Source organism: Tachypleus tridentatus, chromosome 7 (genome assembly GCF_004210375.1).
Source record: "Tachypleus tridentatus isolate NWPU-2018 chromosome 7, ASM421037v1, whole genome shotgun sequence".
NCBI classification, from domain to species: Eukaryota; Metazoa; Arthropoda; class Merostomata; order Xiphosura; family Limulidae; genus Tachypleus; species Tachypleus tridentatus.
In genome coordinates this window covers 142,944,547-142,959,853 of record NC_134831.1, presented here as the reverse complement: position 1 = coordinate 142,959,853, position 15,307 = coordinate 142,944,547, and the positions used below count along the sequence as shown (strand labels likewise).

Below are 15,307 nucleotides of genomic sequence, written 5' to 3'. Positions count from 1 at the left end.
TGTGCAGATTAAGATAATTAATAAGTATTTAGTTTCACAGAATGTTTCTTAATATTTGTTTTATTGTAAAGTACAATTAAAATACGTGATAATACAGACAGAGGCAGAAAATAATATTTAAGCATCATTGCTCTGGAGTACCTTTAGCCTGTACTTATATATGATAATAACTTCTCATGGCCCGTAGCTGAAAGTTTACACTTGGACAGTGGCTAGCCCGTTTTGGTAACTCATGTAGCAACAAACTCTTTTACTTTTACCCTTTTCTCTCATTTGTTTGCATAAAAACCAAATAGTGGTAGAATGAATATGGATATGTTACAAGTAACTATGTATGTTAATTGTTGTTAGGAAAATGATAACAGTGAGCAACACTGTTGTATATTAGTCAAATGTGTAACCCCACAAAGACTGGTGAGCTAGATTTTTTACATATTCAAGGAATTAATTTATTACAATTTAAATGTATTAATACATTCCAATGCCACTTTTTTATATATAATCAATTTCGCAACTTTTCTGGCTATGTCCATTCAAATAACCAGTTATGTTTCTACATTCACCCTCCTTGTTATCCAGGTAACTAGCTATCGTGAGAGAAAATTCTCACGAGAACTTTCCTTTTTGTAACCCAGGAGACTTAGATATCTGTGCCACAATACCCAGGACTTTTGATACTGTTTAATGTTTTGATCAGCTGATGCAGAAGGAATGAATTAAAAAAAGTTGATAAAGGGTAGATCAGGGTGTCTTGGGGATGACAACCTTACATCAAAGCCCATTTCAATGGAAATTATTCTGCAGCATATTGTAAAACTTCACATTCGTCGTATACAGCAATTGTAAAGACATGGAAACGTTTACTGGATTTTTTTTTTTTATTTCTGTAGTTAAGTACGAAACTACACAAAAGGATATCTGTACTGTGCCGCCATATGTGTAGACACCGTTATAAGTCTGTGGACATACTGTTGAGCCACTAGGGGCAACATGAAGAGGCTCCCATATTGTATTAAAATAGTATACTGAACTCTCTGTATATACATATATTTTTATACGTATGTGTAAGAAGTATTTTTGTGATGTAAAAGAATGTTAATATGTACAATTATTGTGTCACTGAAAATGTAATCGTTCTTAAAAACATTTTTTGTCTGACGTGTCAGTACGCATGAGTAGTCAAATATTTACAAGGACTAGAGTAACTCCAGTTTTCCGGCCCGGCATGACCAGATGGTTATGGAACTCGACTCGTAATATGAGGGTCGCGGGTTCGAATCCCCGTCGCACCAAACATGCTCGCCCTTTCAGCTGTGAATTCGTTATAATGTTATGGTTAATCCCACTATTCGTTGGAAAAAGAGTAGCCCAAGAGCTGGCGGTTGGGTGGTGTTGACTAGGCTGCCTTCCCTCTAGTCTTACACTGCTAAATTAGGGACGGCTAGCGCACATAGCCCTCATGTAGCTTTGCTCGAAATTCAAAACCAAACTGTTTGCCTCCTCTGTTCTGACCACTTCTCTGACCCCACGTACAAAACTCTAAAATTAACTTGCATTCCCAAAGTAAGTAACTTCATGCAAAACTTAGATCTCCATGACAATGTTATTATAGTCACTCGAGAGCAGAATTAAGAAGAATACCAAGACCCCTGAACTCCCACCAGTTGAGTAAAGTTCTATTCTCCTTTAACATTAAATCCCTACCACGACATAAAAAGAAATATAAAAGAAAAGCGCGAGGGGAGGTGTGACAGCTTGATGAGAGAAGGCCGACTTGGCTGACCAAGGCTATGACAAAAGTAGTTAGTTCCTAGCTGATAATTAACAAAACTACTGGTTTAAACTAAGCATTAAGATTAAGTATAAAAAGCGCATAAATTAAGGTTTAACTACAAAATAGTAACAAAAATAAAAATAAATACTAATAAAATATGATTAAACTGACATGGCATTAAGGTTAACTCGGGAACTGTACTTTTTCAAAGCTCAGAATAAAGGATTCATGCCCCCTAGTGACACAGCATTTTATCTGCAGACTTGTATGGCTAAAAATCGAGTTACGATACGTGTGGTGGCCAGAGTAGGACAGCTCATTGTGTAGCTCGGCGCTTAACTCAAACAAACAAATAAAGAAAAAACAACAGATGATCTGAAAATAAAAATGAATTTTATTGTGGAGGGAACGAGAGAGCATCGAGAAAGTCCCACTTTCACGGCCAGGGCGCAAACTGTTTGGCTTATCATATGATTCATGGCAATTCTTGTCATCTGTAACTATTAACTCATACATTACAATATGTTGATGACATTCATAGTTTCTTTATTCACACTATGATATGATGTAGTAAGTAGTGGATTGTTGTTCGTCTGTTGAAAATGTAAGTGACTACATACCACAGAGGTTTAAGTTAAAAATTCCAGAGACTAAAAAAAGTCAGATTACACACACGCGCCAATCAACTTTATGAACACAACCAAGTTTCTCGGCATCGAGCTAACTTATAAATCTCATTTCAGTGACATATTGACCAAAATATGAGATAGGACACAATGTTCGCCGTTACTAATAAATATGAATCTATAATAACATGCAACGTATCAGATAATAAATTCCATAGACTGTAAATAATGTAAAACCACGCACTCCGTAGAGTGTTTCATTTTCCAACCTACACCCTCTCCATGCAAAATAAGTGCATTCTCTAGTAAACTTTAACGTAAGAAAAGGCACATGAAATCAGTCTAAAAAAAATTAAAGGAACAAGTACGTTTTCGTACATAATTTATCTCAGTGTTCCAAATGTGATAAAAAATTTATGTTTTTAGGAATTTGCCTCATTTCATTTCCATCTGTATCTATTTTTAATGTGTAATGAACTGTAAAACATGGAGAAATAATTTTTTTTTAAATGACCAATATCACCAAAACTGATATCCCATATGAAACAATACTTTAAACAGTTTACATGCGTTTATTCAAGAAATGTTTGAAACATTCAATATCTAGTGTGACCTCCACAGACTTTGACACACTCCTGATACCGATTTGGCACACTTCGAATCTGTCTATCGATGTTATCTTGGGGTATTTGTTTGTTTCTTGAATTTCGCACAAAGCTACTTGAGGGCTATCTGTGCTAGCCGTCCCTAAGTTAGCAGTGTAAGAACAGAGGAAAGGCAGCTAGTCATCACCACCCACCGCCAACTCTTGGGCTACTCTTTTATCAACGAATAGTGGGATTGACCGTCACATTATAACGCCCTCACGGCTGAAAGAGCGGGCATGTTTGGCGCGAAGGGGATGCGAACCTGCGACCCTCAAATTACGAGTCGCACGCCTTAACACGCTTGGCCATGCCGGGCCGTCTCTTGGGGTATGGCAGCCCACTCGTCTACCGGGGCTTGTCGGAGTTCCTGTACATTCTGAGGAAAGTGCTGGCGTTCACTAACACGCCTCGACAACATATCTCAACAATGCTCAATCGGATTTAAATTTGGAGATCTGGCGGGCCACTCAGAAGTTTCTATTCCTTCCTCGACAAAGAAATCCATAAACAGTCTGGCGACGTAAGCTCGCGCGTTACCCTGCATGGGAATGAATCTACCGCCGACAGCACCTGCAAAAGGCCTCACAATGGGTTCCAGAATTTCGTCTCTATATCGTCGAGTATGAGTAAGTCCGTGGGGCCACCCAAGCATATGCCTGCCCAGACCATTACAGAACCTCCTCTATAAGTGTCGCCTTACACAATATTGCAAGTAGATAATCGCTCTCCTCGGCGTCTCCACATTCTCGCACGACCATCATCACGAGACACAGTGAATCTGCTCTCGTCTGTCCACAGCACGATAGCTCATTGACAAAGTTCCCAGTCCAGGTGCTGACGAGCAAACTCCAACCTTGCTGCACGGTTATGCGCTGTCACAATAACGCCTCTTGCAGGCCGTCTGGCCCTAAGGCGTCCTTTGTGCAGACGATTGCAAACTGTTTGAGTCGATACACGGGTTCCAGTGGAATGCTGAAGGTTATTTCGCAAGGACCGAGTCGTAGCTAACCTATCACGCAGAGCGGTAGTCACAATGTAGCGGTCCTCTCTGGCTATTGTGCAGCGATGACGGCCTTGACCTGGTCTCCTGACATAGAGTTCATCTCCTGGTAGCGTCGCCAAAATCGATTGATGACGCTTGGTGACACACCGATGCACTGTGCCACCCTCCTTTGGGTCTGGCCATCCTCCAAAATCTGAATTGCCCTAGCCACCTCGTTCTCTGTCAGATCATTATAGACTCGATTCTTTTACTATTCATACATGTTTTAGCTAGTTATCTCATCAATTACGTGACGCCTGAAACATGTATACATACACATACCCCTACCACCAGTAACCTGAAATAAGTCTCCAGGTTTGCGACGCCAAAAATCAGTTTTTGATACTGTAGTAAGGAGAGCACAGACAACACGTTTAGTAGCTTTGTGCGTAACACTAACCAACCAGTGCGCAAATGTATGTATATATTCGTATGCTATATTTTATTTTATTTTTCAGATTTATTTTACTTTGCTTCAACCTTTACTTAATTCTTTTATATTCGTTTTTCTACTTCTTGTTGCAATTTAATATTACATGTGAGGCAGGAATACAGATTGTCTAATTTCCGAACAACCAAGGTGTTAACTCTCAAATTCTTGCTAAAAGCATTATTATTAAAGTCTGGTTTTAATATATAGCACTCTACTCTGCCCCTCGCCAGTACAACGATAAGTCTATGGATTTACAACGCTAAAATCAATGGTTCGATTCCCCTCGGTGGGCTCAACAGATAGCCCGATGTGGCTTTGCTATAATAATAAAAAACAAACAAAAAACACATACACTCTACTTCAAAATATGCCTGTTATATTCCAGCTAGCCTGATAAACCTTGCAATATATATATTGATATAGCGGGATTGGCCTACTTCCATTTATACGATAATCCTAATAACTGACACTTTACTGCTATTTTAGATATATTTTTTATTTAGTTAGTTTATTTTACTTTATTTATTGTTATGTGTTTCCCTCATCTTCCGCCATTTTTTTAATTCCGTCATAGTGACATCACCATCAGTTGTAATTCTGTGTAAATAATAATCGGAGTAGGATTTAATAGTTTAATCTGCGTTTTGCTAAGGACGGTGTGCAGGTTAATAAACAATTTCTCTCGTAAGGTGAAGTATACAGTTAAAAAGTTTACAATTAGCTTATGTATTATGTTGCAATGGAGCGAGCGGATATACTTTACAATCTAAATTCAGAATTTTTATAATTCGTCAAGTGCTGTGTAGAGTTAAACCAGTGGTTCTCAACCTTTTTTATGCCCCGCACCCCTAAAAAAATTTTAATATGTTCTCGTACCCCTAGTTGAGAACCGAGTAATATTATATTGAATTTATTAGTCATTGGAATACATACTTGTACATGAAACTTTTGCAAATCTCCTCAAGTGTATAATACTAGTAATAGAAAAAGTAATTTGCATTGGTTTCTGATGTTTCACAAACAGACAAAAGTAATAAAAATAGTTTCATCTGCCCAGTTTCGTCATTGTAATAATTTGGACTTAGCATAGTACCATGCTACCTTAGTGCTTGTACAGCGTATAGCACGCTCGTGAACTTGTAATGATGGGATTCCATAATTGGAGGCAGGAGACCCTGTGCTGTGGCATTGATTAAACACCTCTATTATGTAAATCTAAGTTAGTTTTTCATTATGTAAATAAGTGTGGAATGCTTATATGTACCCTCAATATTTCCATTTCTCAGTTTTCACAACCAGTAAAATAGCTTATGTAAATACAAGAAAGGCTTCATATAATTTAACTTGCACAAACTTAAGAAATATATGATTCACAACTTGCATAATATTTTTCATTGCATTTGGATCAAAATGGGATCATTTGTGCTACTGCTTCCTTTCAAAAATTTTCTATACTTGGATCACCAGAGGAAAGACCACAGATCAAGAACTGCTTGACTAGATGGTATCACTAATGGTGTGCAATTTAATAAAAGTTTTCACAGTCAGCTGATGTGAACCATTCTGTAATGTAGTCCAGCTAATACTACAGTTTTCTGATTTGATTATTGATGCTTTCTCCTTCTTTAATTCTTTTTTCCAAGGTGGATACTGTTTCAGATAAACTCATCTTTACACAACATTCTGTGTTCACTGACAAAGGTTGTGTTTCCAATGTTTTCTATTCTTGGATATTTACTTGCTACATTTTTTTAATAAACATTTCTTCTCAGAATCAAATATTTTAAGTATATGCAACTTGTTTTTCATTTTTGTTTGTGAGTTTCTTAATTTATTCTTTGAGAATATAGATTCTTTTGTAAACAGTTTCAAACCATTTTTTTATATATTCATGTTAATTTTGACTGTAATAGGTTCATAAACTTGACAATTTAAAACTAACTTTAGAGTATGTTTATCTGATATTGATTTTGTTAGATAGCCATTTGCTTTAAAAATATTCTTAGATGTTGCAATTTATCATTGATAAATTGTTGTAGGTTATTTATAGAATTATCTTACAAAGTTTGAAAATCAACAGGGAATTGATAATAATAAAAATAGCCTAGAGTATAAAAAATATTAGTTGTGTTAATAATCTCACCTGGAATGTATGACCTAATGAACACTCCTTACTATGAAATTTCTGTGACTTCTTGATACATTTCTCCAGTACCACTTATGCCATAAAATAGCTTTTAATAAAAGTCTTGTACATAACATCACAGAAATTCCTGTTTTATTTGGTGCAACCACATTTGACAAAAAACAATCCCATCTAGCAATCCAAATGAGTATAAATTTGGATAAAGCTGAGAATGTTCACAATGCCTATAATTATTGCCTTTGACAAAATCTATCAATCCAAAACACTATAGCTATTTAGTTTTTCAATATATGTTTTTTTTGTGCACAACAATGATTTGAGTTACAGCATCAGAAAACATGGTATTTGAATAGAAAACAAATTAGGATCTTTTTTCTTTTTTATAACAAAGATCTAAGAACTTGATATCCATTATTTTAAGAACTTAAGAGTGAAAACAAAGAAAATCTAATAGTATGTCAGCCACACTACATTTGCCATATCCAGTGCTGATGGAACCTTTTGTTCAATGCCACCAAAGCTCAGGAAGCTGGATGGGATGTGATAGACGTAATGGCGAATCTTTTTTGAAAGTGTGCCCAAATTGGGGATAATCTTCTAAAAAACATCTCTCTTGTGCCCATGGTTATTTCTGGCAGCAGATTATCATTTATTATTTTTGTTATTCTGAATTATTTTAAATTAAACAGCTTTAGGAATTACATGTTAATAACTATAGTAATTCACAAGAAATAAAATGAATTAGTAACAAGGAGTCCTCATGCTTATTTATATTTATTCATTATTTTACTATTAATAGAAAGCTTTTTTGTGAAATGATAAGCTTTGGTTCATATTATGTAACATAAAAAAAAAACAAGGAAAGGAAAATAAGTATATTTTACTCTTAGTGAGACATTTGCTGCTGCACCAATGATGACAGATATTATATCAAGCTTGTATTTGGTTGTTTTGAGGGCTATACATGCACTATTTTCATCAGTAGGTCTATTATGATACTTACACTTTACAAAGTTCATCAGTGAAATTAATGACCCTCTAATGTTGATGAAAATACTTTTAATACTGTCATTGAGAAGACATTTTTCAGAGTAAAAAGTTTCATAAATAGAATTCCAGACTTTCTGAACCTCATTTTCTGCAGTTTTCTGTATTATTCCAGTCATTAACTGATCTCTCTCAATATTTTCTAGTTCAGCTCTCATATTGACAGATTTTTGCCTCCAAGTTGGGCTGCTTTGTAAATCAATCAATTGAATCTCAAAATTATCAATCATTCAACTGCAACATTTCCAAATTCATTTTGTCTAACATTACACTGTCTGCATATTTTATGAATTTTGTAGTTTATTCAAATAACTTAAACCTGTTAAATCTTAAAGAAAATTGTTCAAAAGTTGAATTAATGATGCTTGAAAATTGGATTTGCAAGCTCTAAATGTATATTTTCTCATTAATTTCAAGATCTATTGTGTATTTTTAGGTTTGGGAAATATTTAAAAGCGCTATTCTGAACATCACATACAAAATTTCAGTTTAATTTCAAAAGCTTTTATGTTATCAAATGTAACATCAGGTGCTTTGCCAGATTCCTGCAGTTTGGTATTTAAGCCATTTAAATGTGAGGAGAAATCTGTAAAAAATATTAATCTACAAATCCACACAACATCAGATAATTCTTTACAAGAAAATTTTTCATTTGTCAAAAACAGATGAATTTCATCCAAACATTCAACAAATCATTTAAGGACTGAACCTCTACTTAGACAACAAACATCATCTTACACAAGTAACACTGTGTTCACTGAATTTGTCTCTCAGTAAATTCTGAAATTATCTTTTTTTCAAAGCATGCATAGAAATAAAATTAACTTTTTCAGGCTCCTTAAAGCCAGGTTTTGCACATGAAGCCTCTTCTCGTATATAATACAATGAAAGCCTACCATTGGATGTCCAACATACTTTGAAAACAGATTTACAAAACCTGCTTCTTTACCAATCATGCAGGATGCACCATCAGTTGTTACGGAAACTATTTTTGAAAAGTCAACCTGTCGACTGGATAATTTGTTTACTATTACCTTACATATTTCAGCCCCTGTGGTATGTTCAGGTAATGTTACCAAGTTAACCAGTTCTTCGCAGATTTCGTCACCTCTACAAAATCAAGTAATGGCTTACATAGCTGATAGTGTAACATAAGTGCTCTCATCAAGACAAATGGAAAGGAATTTACATGAATCAGTATCTTTTGTTAACTCTTCTGCTATGTTTGTTTCCATCTTTAATATTCTAACGTTTACTTGTTTCTACTCACTGGCAATTACTCAATGCACTGAATATTTTTTTATCTCTCTAGAAAACGTTCAAAAAGGAAAGGAACACATTCTAGCTACTATTCTTTAATATACTCCCCATCACTAAGTGGTTTTTCTATGTTGAGCAATAATTTTTGAAATTTCACACTAGCAAGAACTAAGTTTGAACTACCTGAAACAAATTTCATCAAAACATTTGGCTGCATGTTGTTGCTGACTTCTTGAGAAGTCTGTTCTTTTTGTTCTTGCTCACTTTCATCACAAAGTCATTTATGAACAGTCTCATAATTCTGTTTTACAGAGGAAGTCTTGAACACCAATGTTTCAGAACATAAGATACATAATGCTTTATCACCATTTTTTGTTCATGCCAATTCTTTCAGTCCATGGTTCTTGAAAATCTCTGCTGCTGCTACTTCCATTTGAACGTTTTTGTTTCTTTGCTGGTTGAGTTGTCATTGTGACAAGCTGAAAAGGGTAAATACAATTTAAAAAGATCTTGTAAATTAATTTAAATACAATAATTTAACTTAACAGCAGGTGGAAATTTGTCATTTATATAAAAATAAATCTATAGTTAACCAACTGATCAAAAATATACTTATGTCAAGCCAAATAACATAACTTTAACCATATAATCCATATTTTTACTGTAAAAAAAATAAATGCATATTTACTGTTCTTATCACTAAATATCCAGTATTCACTTACAAACAACAGAAGAAAAATATAAGCAGAGTGAAGCTAATACCAACAGTTCCATATTTACTCAAATACTGATGCATACACTGGGTCTTCGAAGAATTCAAAACGTGTCATCTGATATCACATGTTTCTATAATTGCAAAGCTGGCATCAAGAGAGCATGAGGCATCTCTTGTGAATATTTCACACTGTTCCTAGGTTGGAAAAAAATCCTACACTGCTGACTTTGGCAGTAACGATAATCATTACATATTTATTTATTTATTATGGGTCAGGGTTTAAAGAATCAACAGGTGGCACTGCATGCTGTATGTCAGCAAAATGTTTCACGTGCCACATGTTTGCCATCACTGGTCTAGGCCCTATTTATGCTATCATTTGCAGGAGCAAATGTTCTGACTGTTTAAACTTGATCAAGAAAATGAAGTGTAGATGTAATTAATTTTATATAATAAAAATTAAAATGAGTAACATTAAGGATTGACAGCACAATATTATTTATTTCTAACACCAACTGTTTATTTTTGTTATTCATCGAAATAACACTGCTATCATTCAGAAGAACTGGTGAATTAGCAGGCTAGTCTTATTTCCAAAGTGGGTCAAGCAACCGCATTATCAACAGGAGAAATCTATATTAGTAATTCTGAGAACCTATCAGTGGAACCAAAGAAAAATATGTAATAATTTGTCAAACATGTATCTGTTATATCCATTGCCAACAATACCTTTTGCTTAATACTAGAACCCATAAGACTAGCTGAAATTTTATGGTAGATTATAGACAACATGACTTTCATGCCACTCAAATACCTCTGCAGCAGAATGAAACAACATAGTTTCAAAAATATGATAGAGGAATATATGTTTCTTGATGATTTTCACTTTTGTTTCGTAGTAGGTATTGCCATGTTAGTAGCAACTCATACAGTCAGAACTGAACAGAAACTTAAACATATTAAGTAATAGCTTGTGTTGTATTTATATAGTGAGTCACTTGCAACAAGCTCCTTCAGAATAAGATTTGTAGGCTGAAACATACGAGTTAATGGTGTGATTATATAACCTTATGTGTACTGGGAATTACTATTCATATCATTGTAAATAATAAATTACTGCTAAATAGATTGATATCATGAAAATAACTTTGTGTCTTCAGTTATTAATTTTGATTGTACCAACTATCACAATATTGCTGTTATGATTTCTCTTGTATTATTATTTTTTAATTTGAGGTTTATCAAGTCAGTACTGTACATGTGGATAAATTGCATTTTTTTACAGTGTTACATTCAAAATTTAATTAACTTTGGTATCAATATAGTCAGTAAACTTGATATCAAACCATAGTTCATAATTCAAATGTTTACATTACCTAGGGTTAAATTATTTAATTTCAGAAGGAAACATTATAATTCTCAATATTCTTTGTGTCACATTGATGAAAATAAACTTAAGTGAAACACTACAAGCTTTTCTGCTACTTGTCTGTTGCTCTTTCAGCATCTGGGCATATCTCTGGTTGGTGATTCATTTTGAGATTTGGGTTTCCACTGCCATTGATTTCCTCTGCAAGAAAGACATTATTTTCTGTTCAGTCCTACATTCTATCACAGTTTTAAGGTGGGATTTGTATTTCAGCACATAGATAAGTTAAAATATATATTTCAGCTATTTTTTGTAAAGTTAATAATCAATTTCAAATAAATTCCTCTATAAATAGTAATCAACCTCTTTGTCTGTTTCTGTTTTTTATTACATGTGAACAGTTATCTAGAATTCTGAACACTGACTAGTCTCATTCAGAAGACACATATAATGTAACTGGATGGAGGAATGGTTTCATTCAGGACGTGATCACATCAACAAGAATATGGATGTGCTGTAGTAGAATGATAAGTCGTAATGATGAGAGTTTGACTTTATGAGAAAGTAGAAGCAAACAAATTCAACATACACAGGCAATTATATATTTTAAATTCATTTTAATTATAAAATATTTATTAATTGCAAAATAATATGTGTGAAATTTCACCAAATCTTGAAAAGTTAGTTTTTTAGACTAGTAGCAAATATTAAAAATGAAGAAAATAATATAGTGCATGTAGTTATGCATACTTATTACTTGAGTGTGTAGTTATAATCCATAATCATCAATCATTGAAACTAGTCTAGACCTTTAATTGCCAAAAAACTGTTATGTGCCTTGTAAGTGTAAAAAAGTAGAAATGAAAGACCCTCAAATGCATCAGTACTAACTGAGTTTAGCCACAAGTAGAAAGGATGAAACACTTATAAGTTCATAATTATTTCAAAACACCCAATTTCACAGAGTAAGATGATACATAGAATGTGAAATTTTAAAGTTTAATTATTTATTAGTATTGTACCCCATGACCCTCCAATTCTTGACAGGCCATAATATTTAAAATATCAGTTTTCTTTGTAACATTTGTACTGTAACTGATTCTTGGCACTTCAGGATTGTTCTTCATGAAATACAAAAAATTTGGAAATGAAAGCAATATCACTGGTGAATACATACCAAAAACCATTTCAAGTATATATCTGAACATAAATTTGCCAACTGTGGTCATATTATAAACCAGGTTTAAACATAAAGATCCATATTGCAGTTGGCACCAGAATATGGATTAGTATATTGTGTGACTATTTTTTTCCATACATAGCATCATTCCAGTTCCTATCATTTCAATCCTTCCCAATAATCCAGTGCCCTTTATAAGATAGAGAGACCAAGACTGAACACAATACTCTAAATGTGACTTAACCACAATAACAATATAAACTCTTTATACCTGTATTCACTACCTCTGTAGATATAATCTAAAATCCAGTTTCCCTGGCATTAGCAACAGCATGTTGCTTGGATGGCTTAAGAGACAGATGAACCAGAACATCATGATCCTTTATTTCCATAATACTGTCATCTTTGTTTTTTAACTATGGGGAAAAGAGCTGATACAGTTATTGAACCTATTAGCAATTTTAAATTGAAAGTAGGTTGAAAATTGTATTGGTAATTCAATTTGTAATATGCCACATGCATTATAATTAAAAGTCATTTGGCATATATTTGCCCAACTCACCAAATAAAAAGGATTTGTAAAGCTGGTGCAACCTTTTTAGAGTCAACAACACCCAAGCCTAAATGTAAGATACAACTGTACTATTAGTGCCACTTACTAACTGATTAATCAACAATCTCACAAAGTAATTGTCCACTGCTGGTAGAGCGGTAAGTCTTTGGATTTACAATGGTAAAATCAGGGGTTTGATTCCCTTGGATGGACTCAGCAGATAGTCCATTGTGGCTTTGCTGGAAGAAAACACACACACACAAACTAGTTAGTACGTGCCATCTACCCCCCGTCACACACACAGCAAAGACAAAACAAACACAACTGCAAATGTGATAGCTTCCAACTTTCCAACCACTGCATTAACTTTATTAGCTTAGTTTTGATTTGCTTGTTTTATTTTAGGATTGACTTTGGCTTCATATAATAGTCTTTACTCAGTGAATGAATTGCTAATGTCAACTAAATATTACCACCTGTCACAATTATTATGGTTATGTTTGTTTTTAAAAATATACAGTAATCCCACACTCATCTATAAACCAAATAGATTGGTAATAAAATATTGAGAACATATTTACTATCACCGATAACAGTAATGATATTTTAATTTAAAACATATCACAACTGCAATTTGAAGTAATTAAGTGACAAATTAGCCAACTTATTTATGCACCTTGTTTGAACACGCTAAAATAAAAACGTTAGAGATTTCAATATATTTTTCATTATCCCACATTCTCACAACACTTACTTGATTTGATGATGATTTTATGTTATTAACGAATATGTTAGAAACATTGTAACTCAGTAAAATCATTATAAATCAATTAAAAAATTAAAACACCGAACATCAAAAAACACTTTTACTAAGCAATGAGCAATCTCCAGTCACGTGACTTCTTTTGTCCATTCTAATATACATTCCTGTATGTAGGTAACTACGTGTATCTGATGATGAGAAAAACCTTCTCTAAACATTACACATTTCGTGTTGTGTTAAACTTGTAATAAAGTTTTCTCTGTTACACATTCAACGTGTCTTTAAACTGTATCTTATCTCAAGTTATCTGAGATCTTCTCAGTATACTTTCAAACTGATATAATTTAACAAAAAATACCTTCACAATTCTCAAACTGTAAGAAATAAAAGACCTATATATTTATTATGTAACGGATTTACTGTTATACATTTACTTTAACATCTGCGTTTGTTTCAGTTTGATGCATGTGACATATTGTTGGACTTGTGTTGCATAAATCCTGCCTGTTCTTTAAATTTGTGGGAGATTCTCGAGAGTAAGAATCGATAATATATGTATATGTTTTACGAACACACTGGTGTATCATCGAACATTGTTGTAAGTTCGAGAGTATAAAAGCAAACTATTGCAAGACGTGAAGACAATTTTAGAATTTGTTTGGTTGCTACAATCTATACTGTAAGCCTCGTAAGCTGTAATTGTGATTAATGCTTATTAATTGGAAAATTAATAATATAATATTTAAATTATAGATTTAAAATGCAGCTATCAACAATATATATGCTGTTCATAACTGAAATAAAATCGGTTTTTTCATGACTGAGCGCACATTTATGTATTTTATTAAAATTATCTGTTTACCTTTCCATCTCACTAATGTCACACCGTGATATATAAAGACAAACGTTGGAGATGAACTCAAAAATAGCAGAAATGTAAAACAAGTGGATATTCAGCAACTGATATATAAATTAAAAATCAACTTTATGTCATTTATATCTAGACATTGGTTCTTATCAATTTACTTATGACATATAAATATCTTGTATTCACGCTGATCCACGCTGAAGTCGTATTATTTGTATTTCTTGCTTCCTTAAAATTTGAATACTGCAATGACATTAATCGCCTGACTAATTTCATAATACGCTTACAGCGAGTAAAGCCTTTGAACCAAAGCAATAGTAAGTAACCCCCATAAAGGAAAGAGAGAAATCTCCTTAGCATGGACTGAGGATTTCGCGATCTCTTTGATGTAACTCCTAATTTTATCAAGTTTATAATTATCGGTCTCAGAAGTTTCAATTGAATTTCTGATGACATATAAAGCTAATATTATTTTATCTTTTTTATGGTTATCGGTAATTACTATATTTTCTCCCCTCCCCAGTCCTAAATGACACAACGGTACGTCTGTAGACGATACTGGTAGAAACCGAGTTTTGATATCGTCGGTGGATAGAATCCATATAACTTTTTCTTTGTGTAGTGTTTGGCTTAATAGCAGACAAAACAACAACCCCTCTCATTCTCTTATATCTTATTCACTGTTTATTTTGGTTTATGTAGAATATATCGGACGGAGGTTGCAGACTCACTCTCGCTTTTATTGTACTTTTGTGTTTGTGTCTTACAAAAGTGAAGTCCTTTATTTTATAAATACCAGTGATTTTTTCATTTAAATCTGTCTATGTTCGTGTATTTATCACAATTAAACCATTAGTTAACGTTGAGGATTTTATGCTTACAAT

The 15,307-nt window shown here is 33.5% G+C and overlaps 1 protein-coding gene across 1 annotated transcript in view; it reads left to right on the top strand.

Moving 5' to 3' along the window:
* Positions 1-5,123: 5,123 nt before the first annotated feature.
* Positions 5,124-15,307, top strand: part of LOC143256781 (5-hydroxymethyl-dUMP N-hydrolase-like) — a 40,681-nt gene continuing 30,497 nt past the window's right edge. Inside the window, exon 1 of the mRNA XM_076514445.1 lies at positions 5,124-5,186. The gene's annotated coding sequence lies outside the window, so the exon portion shown is untranslated. The remainder of the gene's footprint in view (positions 5,187-15,307) is intronic.